General features: G+C 51.4%; 1 long non-coding RNA gene across 1 annotated transcript in view; it reads right to left on the reverse strand.

Annotated features, from left to right (window-relative positions):
- Positions 1–2,547: 2,547 nt before the first annotated feature.
- LOC108447679 overlaps positions 2,548–10,043 on the reverse strand; it is a 9,045-nt gene continuing 1,549 nt past the window's right edge. Inside the window, exon 2 of the long non-coding RNA XR_001863337.1 lies at positions 2,548–3,182. This is a non-coding gene — a long non-coding RNA (uncharacterized LOC108447679). The remainder of the gene's footprint in view (positions 3,183–10,043) is intronic.

The following is a 10,043-nucleotide window of genomic DNA, read 5'->3' on the forward strand; positions in this document are numbered from 1 at the left end:
AATTGTTGCTGTGGTCCAACTTCTCCTGATGTTTGCTGTTTTTACCCAAGAACCAGCCTGGAAAGAGCTGCTCTCCCTGTGGATTTGCCATTCCAACAGGCACATGCTGAAGCGTGGCCGGCTCAATTTAGTTTCAACTCAATATAAAATGAGTCAGTGCAGAAAAATCCCTCAGAGCTGAGCATACCTGGCTGTTTGCACATGGTGCTGGCCCCAGCTCTCCCATCCCTGGCCTCAGGAGCAGCAAAGTCCATCTGAGAGGCCTCCAGGAGGATTCCCCTGGCCCCAGCCCCTGTCTGGGTGTCGCTGGCTCCAAGTCTCCTGTGCCCCTGAGCGCTGGCTGTGCTGAGCAGCTCCAGCAAGGAGCTGCTCCCTGCTGCCTCTCCACTCACCCAAATGTGCTCAGACACCGAAAATCTGCTCTGCCTTTGCAGGGAGCTGCCGATGTGAGCTGATGTGAGCTGGGCCTCAGCAAGTGAGAGCAGGCAGGGACGCAGGCCAGGAGAAGAGTAAACAGCGCTTTTCATTTTAGGGAGTAAAAATAACTCCACCTGCAAATTGTCCAATTACAGAAATCCCACTCCAAAATCTTAAAATTGAGATCCCATCGTTCCAAATGCATTTATCCCTTCTTAAAACTCCTCCACTGCAGTCTCAATTACTGAGCCATTTTCAGTGCTTTGACAGGTTTGTTACTGGCAAAACCTGATGTGAAGTTTTGGGTGTCTCATCTACCTGATGGAGCTTTCCAGGGCGTCCTTACCTTGCTTTTTCCTCCAAAAAATAACATGATTTAAACATTCTTGAAAGCAAATGAAGTAGATTTTCGTTTGAGGGGAAGGTGGGGTGGTGGTCTCAGACCAAGACCCTCTGAAGCCAGCCCAGCCCGTGACCTCTGCCCAAGGAAAGGGACAAGAATCCTCATTTTGGAGGGATGCGAGATAACAGATGCTGCATGAGGCGTCTGCTCAGAGCTGTGGAAGTCAGACACTGTTTTTAAACAGGACACTAAATACCTCAAAATGTGGGATTGTCTCAGCTCCCTTGCCAAATTTGCCATATTCTGGAGACTCTGTGAGGAGTTCCACGGCTCATTTGCATATTGTGTGAAAGCAACATTTCCATCCACAGCTTAGACTTTGGAACTCCTTCCCTGTGCCCTTCCAGGAGGAATGTAACAGAGTTTTCTGGGACTCTCTGCATTGCTGGCCAAGAGACCTGGATCTGGAGCCACACAGACATTGAGGGTTGCTTTGGAGACAGACATTGAGCAGCAGCAACCAGCAAAAATTAAAGTTACAAATCCTGGCTGCAGCTGCCAGAAAGTCCTTGCAGGGGAAGGATCGAGCAAGGGATGGAGAATGTAGGAATCACTGGGGAAAGGGGTGAGCTCTCTCTTCTCCCATTCCCTGCCCTGGAGATTGATTCAGGAATCACTGAGGAAGGAATTGTGTCCCACAGAGACTCCTGTGCTGCCTCAGTGTTTGCGCAGCCCAGCCACTGCTGTTGTGCCAACCCCTTCAGATCCTGCTGCGTGCTCCTTCCACGCACAAAGCCCATGGGCAGCTTGGCAATTCCCAGTTTCTGGGAATGAACGCCAGGAGAAGGGAGGCTGGCTGGGGCAGTGGGGCAGCAGGGCTGGCAGCAGCTGGCACAGAGGGGACAGCACCGTGAGGGGCTGCGGGTGCTGCTGAGGGCTCTCCATGCAGGAGTTTGGGGGACTTTGCACAGCCCCTTCCCGCCCTGGCAGCACAGAGCGCAGGAGGAGCTCTGCAGAAGTGCGAAGTGAGAAGTGGGAGGGTTCCAAATCTCTCCGAGCCGCAGATTTAGAATGAGAACTTTTTAATTTTGTTTTTTTTTTTTCCCCCAGGAAAATCCGAGGGAGTGTTTGTGGCCAAATCCCTCCTCTGTGGAGTCTGCTGTGTCCTGACAGAGCCTGGGGGAGCACACGGAGTGATGCTGGCAGGGCTCTGCTCACCGGGAGAGCTCCGTGCTGGGAGTGAAGCGCAGGAGAAACCCCGGCACCATCTCAGGCTCCCCTGGGACAGGAGTTCCATGGGGAGCAGCGTTGCTTTCACGTCTGCTGGGCCCTGAGAGGCCCCCAGGTAGCAGGGATGTGTCCCCAGCTGCCACTGCTTGTTGTCACCACCGGAGCCTTCCTGAAGCCAGGCAGCTGCTGCTGCCTTGATTAAACGGCTCTGGGCAGCTCCTTAACGAGGAGTTAAAGCAGCAGCAATTACAAGCTCTTAATCCATCCCAACGTGGGAGTGGAGCAGGGTTTGCTCTTAAAAATAGTGCTACAAACTGGGCCACAAAGCAAGGAAAGGAGAATCCTGGGAAGAGCAAGAAGTCAAAGTGTGTGATGAGGATGTGGAGGGAGCAGAGAGGGGAGCAAGGCTCATCAGGAACAGCTGCCTTGAAGTTTCAGCTGCTGTGGGTCAGCAGAGTGCAGAGAATGAACTGCAATCATCTATCAATCTATATATGGCATTTACCAAGCTGTTAACCTGCCAAGATCCGTGATGCTGCTAAAGAAAGGGTTCAGTATTCACACGAAAGATGTAGAATTTATTATTTGTGTCTCTTCCCTCCCCTGTTTTTGGCAGCCCAGTTTCTCTGCTGCCCTCCCACCTTTCTATCATGAACACAAAAAAAAACCTGAAGTCACCCATGGACGGGATTCTGGTGTTCCCCAGGGAATAATGTCTGATGGCAGCTGGGAGCTTTCACGAGGCTCTGAAGGCAGGAAGAATTATTCGCTCTGCAGTTCGTCCAACTTCTCCTCAGGACTGAAAAATGCAGGCACAGGTGAATCTGTCAAACTTCAAGCACACCCAATCCTTCAGCAGGGACCCGGTTCTGAGCCGCCAGCGGAGGAGGAACTTCTCCAATTGAAAAAGGGAGGGGGGAGTTTGCTCTGTTTCACGCAGAGCAGTTCCTCGTGTTCACCTGGGGGAAATGTGTGTCCTTCACAAAACCGAGCCAGTGCAATATTCACCAGGCAAAATGTGTTCATTTCTGAGAGAGGGAGGAAATTCAGAGCAGTCAAGGATGGTTTTTGTATTTCAGATATTTAGAAAATATCTAGGAAGTGTTTGCACTGATATTTAAACTCTCTACTCCAGACATTCCCAATCTTCCCTGGGCTGGGATTTGGCTGCATGGAAACCTTAGTTTGGCATCTGTAAAAAAAAAAAAAAAAGTGTTTCATTTTATCTTGTTGGAATTCTGTATTTTAATAGAAGAATGCAATCAAAGAGACATGCAAAGCTGGTTCATAGAAAAACTGAATTGATTAGTCTCTGCTGCAGCCACGTTGAGAAGTAAGAGAAGGTCAATGGTCTTAAATCAGGAGGTCCTGTCAGAGACCTCCATCTAATCCCCTAAAAGGAGGGGTCTTCCTCATTTCTGGCTCAGTGCAGAAACCAACCCCCAAATTTAATTCAAGCAGTGGCTTTTGGTGCAATTGCAGCCCTAGATATCAAATCTCTTGGGTTTTAATGCCTCAGAGGCCAATTCTGCTTCCTCTGCTGAATAGGAGAGTGAAAAACAAAGGACGGGAGAGGCCACATCCTCCCCCAAACTCCCAGCAAATGTCAGGTAATAAAGCACCCTCTTTGCTCCTTCTCAAAAGGCAGGAAATAGGCAATTTTACTGCTGGCCCCTACCTGGGTAGGAACCTGCAGGATGGAGCTTCAAACCAGTGAAGGTGAGAGCTGAAAAGGTAAAAAGTCACCTTCCTGTCCCACAATTATTCTCACAAGAGCTGAATGTCAGCAGAGGTCCTGAGACGATGTGCTGCTCGCTCTGCCAGCCTGCTCCACTTCAGCTCCTTGTGCTCCACATCACAGAAATTACTCAGTGCCACAATTAAATCCCTCCAGTCCCGCTGGGCCCGGGTCACAGCCTCTTCAGGAAAAAGGAAGGGTACTTGGAGCTCTCCTTTAAAAAACTAAATTACATTGGGAAGTAATTGCAAATTATTGTTGCTATTATTATTTATTGCTTCCCGAACTGATAAGGTGTGCATGATCTGAATGCTTTCAGATCCTCCCTGCACTCAGAGATGGGTTCTTGGAGGCCAGGAGTCTCTGTGAGGAAGAATACATTAGAAAACACTGGGTTTATTGCCAGTCCTTTGGTTTTTTTCCTCCCTGAATGGGTTCTGTGAGCTTTGCATTTATCATGAGGGGGGAGAGGCAATTAAAATCCAGCCATGGAGAGGTGGGTACTGATGCTATAAAACACAGCTAAGGAGAAGACAAGATGGATCTCCCTGCTGCTTCCTCAGGCAGGAGGGGAAGAGGGATGCTCTGTACTCCTTGGCAGAAAATGGGATATCACTGCCAGCCAGGAGATGGGTGTCTGGGTGCAGAGCAAGGATTTGGGCCCAGAAAAAGCATTTCCAGTGGAAGGCTCCTCTCTGTCGCTCAGAACTGCCCCAGACTGTCCTGGGGTTGAATTCCTTGTGCCCATCTCAGCTTGCAGAAGGCAGCCTGGGCTATTTTCCACGGAAACTCTCTGCCAGACCCAGGAAAACAAACCTTTATCAAATCAGCATCTCTGTGTGGAGATGAAAAACAGCCCAAGCCCAAAAGGTGTGGGGGGAGTCATTTGTCAAATATTTGAACCGTTTAAGGTGCGGAGGATTAAGTGGGTCACCACCACAAGGCTGAGCACTCCCACCTCTCCATCTTCTCCATGGATCTTCCTGCTGCTTTCTCAGGTGTTTGCTGCAAGGCTTGGCACTGCTGAGCCTCTCCCAGCTCAACAATGCCCAGTATGGCACCTACAGCTTTGGGAATGTTGTCCAGAGTTGCTCTCTGAGGGGGCACAGGTGGGATACACCCATTCCTCTGCGTCCTACACAGCTCTGCTGGTTATTTATGTGTTCATTTCTTTCTTGCAAACAGAGAACTGCATTCCTTTGGTTCTTCAGAGCAGCAGTGGTTTCTCCCCAGCAGCATTTTCCTCACTCTCAGCCACCTTCCACTCCCCCGTGGCTGCTGCAGCTCGGGCGGCAGCCCTCCCATCCCACCAGGAGTGTGTGTAAACAGCTCTGCTCCCTTTGCAGCTGCATCCCCACATCAGTACCTGTGCTTTCCCCCCAAGCCCTGCCAGTTTTCCTGCTCCAAAATACAGGAGCTTTTCATCCCCCCACTGCTGCTTGTCAGGGTTCGTGTTTTGTGCTGCTGTCGCCGTGGCCGCAGCGCTCCCCGGGGCTGGCTCTGATCCCCATCCCTGACAGACGCTCCCTGAGACACAGAGACACTTCAGCATGAGCTGCCACTGCCCTGAGAGCCCCTGAGAACACCTGCAGCTCCAGGGGAAGCGTGCTGCACCGCAGGTGTGTTTTCCCAGCACGCCAGGAAAGCAGCTCAGATGTGGCAGGGAAGAGGAGCTTCAGAGCTCGGAGATTGTTGTGGCAAAAACACTTTGCTGGTGCTCCCAAAAGCTTTTTAAAGGCATTCTGTGAGGACATCAGGGTGTTCTGAGAGCTTCTGCTGCTTCTTTGGTACCTCTGGGGTGGGCAATGAGCAGGTGACAGCACAAAAGCAGAGCTGGCAGCGGTGACGCTGCCCCCGATGCTCCGGGAGCCTGGGTGGCGATGCTTTGGGCCAGCACTCCCATTCCAGCTCTGCCAGCTGCCTCTGGAAAAGCATCCAGCTCCTCTGAGCCTCTGTCCTGTTTCTGCCCAGAGCCCGGGACAGGGGCTGTCCCCGTGTCCCAGTAACAGGCCCTGCCTCCCCCCGGCTGCCAGGGGGCTGTGACGTGGGAAAGAGCGCTGAGCCTGCCTTTCTGCCTGCCTGGGAACGCGGGCAGGGCCAGCGTCCCACTTGACACCCGGAGAGAAAAGGCACAGAAAGGAGATGGGATTTGCTCCAGGTCACACAGCGGAGCAGTGGCCAGGAACAGGAGCCAGCTCCCACTTCCCTTCCCAGAGCCCTGCCCCCGCTGTCCCCCCTGCTCTCTGCAGATCCCTCCAGTGTGGGCTTTAATCACCAGACCATGTTTGTTTTCATGGCCGTGCATTCCTCACCCACACGATATCGGATCCTCTTTGCCCTGCTGGGCCAGGTGGGTGGACAGCAAGGAGAAAATTGTCTCTTTTCCCCAAGCCTTTTCCAAGCTTCCTGCTTGACTCCAGCACTGAGAATTTTGTGACCCCTTGTCCCACTCACCGTCCCTTGTCCTGGGGCAAAGGAGGCCTGCAGAGCATTTAAACCTGAGCTGGCAGACAGGACGTGCAGGGCACTGTCTGAAGGAGACAGAGTGAAAAGGGGCTGAAATGTGCAGAGTGCTGACGGGAGGGAGGGAGGGAGGAAAACAAGCCCTGTTCCCAGCAGGAGGATGCATCACTGTGTCACTGTAATTCAGCCTGATGGGTGCTGGAAAGGCCCTGCACTCCTTTAGCCCACGTTTGAACTCTGGGGAGGAAGGAGCTGACAGGCTCCCTGCACCTCTTGCTGGGTTCTGAGCAGGATTTTTTATTTGGAAGGGCAGCACCTTGTGCAAAAAAGGCTTCCTGCACCCCCAGCAGCAGGGCCAGGAGGGGATTTGGGCTGATTTAGACACATGCAGGGCCAGAAGGCACCAGAGAACAGAGTGCCAGGAACCACAGGCTGCAGCCAAGGCAAGGAAATTATGTTTGGAAGCAGAAGGCACCAAGGAATGCAGAGAGCTAACAGAGCAGGGCGATATCAGTGACTGACAGAGCCTCTGCTGCTGCCACTGGTGACACTGATGCATGTGACACGGAGCAGAGTGTCCTGTGTCCCACTGGGATCGGGCCTGGAAGCGAGACCAGGCAATGCTTGGCTGTCATTTTAAAGCATTTTGAGATTTGGCCCTTAAACGCTCAATTGTGGGAGTCAATACTCTTCAATTCAGTAATTAGATGGTTTTAACAATGTGAGATATTAGGGAGAAATCTTTCCTCGTGAGGGTGGGGAGGCCCTGGAATGGATTTCCCAGAGAAGCTGTGGCTGTCCCTGGATCCCTGGCAGTGTCCAAGGCCAGGTTGGATGGGGTTTGGAGCAGCCTGGGACAGTGGAAGGTGTCCCTGTGCATGGCAGGAGGTGGAACTGGATGGGCTTTAAGGTCCTTTCCAATCCAGCCCATCCCATGATTCCATGATAATGGATCCTGTCTCGTTTCCTGTCAATATTTTCATCTCTCCTCCGTTTATTGTGCAACTCTGTGTGCTGGGTTACCCCGACAGCCACCACCAGCCCCTGCAGGACTGCCAGGCCACAAGCAGGGAAGAAATCCAGCCCCAGCCACCCTTCCACTCCAGTTCAGTGGTCAGGGACTGTGGGAAGGAGGAATTCTGCTCCCAGGGAGTCACGGATCAGCGGGAGAGCTGTGCCATGACCACCTCTGCAAGGGCAGCTCTGCCCATGGAAATCAGGAATTTCATGATCCAGAGAGCAGTGGGAAGTGGTGCTGTCTGTTAGCCAGAAACCAGAGGCACAAAATGGTTTTATTTCATCCCTGGAGGGGAACCTTGGCTCACTGTTCCATGTGCACACAGGTTTATCTCCACATGGGGGAAGTTTAACTTCACCTCCCTGCCGCATCTGTGTCAGATCCTTGTGCTCTGCACAATCCAACAGCTCGGGGAGCCTGCAGGGAAACCTCTCATCCACAGCACTCCCTGAGGAGAAAGATCTCAGGAAAGGGGCAGGCAATGTGCTCAGTAGAGCTGAGGATGCTGTTCCAATAGGTGCTGGAGTCAGCAGCCTGCCCAGGGCACTGCGGGGTCCCCATCCCTGGAGGGGCTTAAAAGGATGCGGATGTGGCTCCTGGGGACATTGGCAGTGCTGGGAGAACTCGATGATTTATGGGGTCTGCTCCAATTGAAGTGATTGCATGGTTTCAGAGCATCACCAGCACTGCCCACGGCGAAGTCACAGCCAGCAACAGAAATACGGCAGAGCCCTGGAACGGTGAGGAAAGATGCTGCTGGAATTTCCCTGCTTGGCCAAACAAAAGAAACAATGGAATTACCAGAATGTGCTCTTGAATACCCCTAAATTAATGAATTACAGGTACAGGAACTACGGGATCACCCTGGAGAGGGGGAGGATGCCCTGGAAGTGCTGCTGTCTCCAGCCATGGGTGTCCTTCCTGTCACTCCCTGTGAAACAGCCAGCCCACACCGAGCAGATGCCACAGGCTCTGTCACCAGTGCATCCCAACCTGAACAAAGAAAAGCCGGATTTAGCCCAGCTGAGCTGAACTTTAGCTGAGACCAGTGCCACATCACCATGGCAACAGCAAGGCCTGTGCTGGGGAGCACCTCACTGCTCTCCAGCCTTCATCCCTGGTGGGTTAAACCATCACTTTTCCAAGGAATCACAGGATCACTGAGGTTGGAAATGCCCTCTGAGACCATCAAGTCCAAGGTGTGCCAAATCCCCACCTTGTCCCCAGCCCAGAGCACTGAGTGCCACGTCCAGGCCTTCCTCGGACACCTCCAGGGATGGGCACTCCAAACCTCCCTGGAGATTTTCACCAAACCCAAAATTTCCTGTGACAATAAGATGGAATGGAGACATGGGAAAAGATATTTGGAGAGACAGAGGCGTTAAGAGAGTCCTGCATCCCTGTCCCTGAAAGATTTGGACTTGTGAAAACCTCGTGGTGTAAGCTGGGCTTTGCTTTGGAGGGGCTGAGCAAGGATGGAGCCGCTGTCACCACACCCCAGTGGTGATATTGTGGCAGGAGGAGCAGGAATTGGAGCCAGCAGGCTTTGAAGCTCCCTCAGAAGTGTGTGGATTTCCCAGGGATGGGCTCTTGCAGGTGTTCCCTTTGTCCCATCAGCTGCCACGCTTTGGAACCAAATCAAAGCCGGGACGTTTTTACAGAGCTCACTTTTATATCCTCTCACTGCCTGATCACAACATGTTCAACTGGGAATTTAGGCCAAAATTGCCTTTTAACAATGCTCCATGTTTTCCTGAGAAAACCTCCAATCCTGGTGCTATCAAACCCAGCAAATTGGATTTGTCTCCTGGATGCAAATGCCAGCAACCCGTCACAGTTAATTGTAAGTTTTCCTTGCAGGCTGTAAGCGATGGGATCTCGCTACAAAAGACATTTCTGATGTAGGGTGCTCTGTAAATATTTATGTTCTTTCAGTGGAGGAATGCCTCGCAATCAGACAAACCACACAAAGGCAAATGAACTCATCAAAAGAAACCACAACTGAAACGCAAACATTATAAAAACAGAGGGGGAAGAAAGCCTCTCTTCTGCGAGAACTCCGAGCCCAGGTGGTGCTGGGGGTTTTCCTCAAGAGAAGATCTTTTTTTTCCTACTCTGCAGGTGCTTCCAGATGATGAGCAGGATGGGAAATCTGGCCCAGTCCAGGTTAAAGCTCAGGATTTAGTGGAATTTCAGTGTTTTGTCAGACACAAAGGCTGTAATTACTGACTAGGACATAATCACCACTCACACCCGAACCCTCCAACTTTCATCTGTGTCTTTGGTAAATGTCACACCTGCTCTGAGCCGAATATTCTGCCTCCTAATCATAGTTTACACCCTTTCCTCCTGAACATTTGGTAGCAGCAGGAAGGGAAAATCTGTGTTTTGTCAGTTAAAGGTTTCTTTATTTCAGCCTTGTTTTTTAACACTATCAGCTAATCCCCAGCACCAAAACAACGTTGGAACTTTGTCAGGAGTTTGCTGCTGATATCCAGAAGTATAATTGCATTTATTTATCTCCCACCTCCAAATTTTAATGGATTTTTTTCCCTCACAGATAACAACAAGGACACAATGGGCCATAGATAGGCTGTAAATGTAAAGTCCCAGTTTTCTTCTTTCTTTTGAGCTCCTCTTGGGACAAATACCAGCAGCACAGTAGGACCAGGATTGCAGGAATGTCCCAGGAAAGCTGATGGGTGAGCCCAAATCCTGTGTCCCTGCAGGAAACTGGATTCCACCTTGATGGTGCCAATCAGAACTGCTCTTCCCTGCCAGGAGACTTTGGAAATAATGAATTTCCAGGGCAAAATACAAACGACCTTCATCAG

This window comes from Corvus brachyrhynchos, unplaced genomic scaffold, assembly GCF_000691975.1.
Source record: "Corvus brachyrhynchos isolate BGI_N302 unplaced genomic scaffold, ASM69197v1 scaffold46, whole genome shotgun sequence".
Lineage (NCBI taxonomy): Eukaryota > Metazoa > Chordata > Aves > Passeriformes > Corvidae > Corvus > Corvus brachyrhynchos.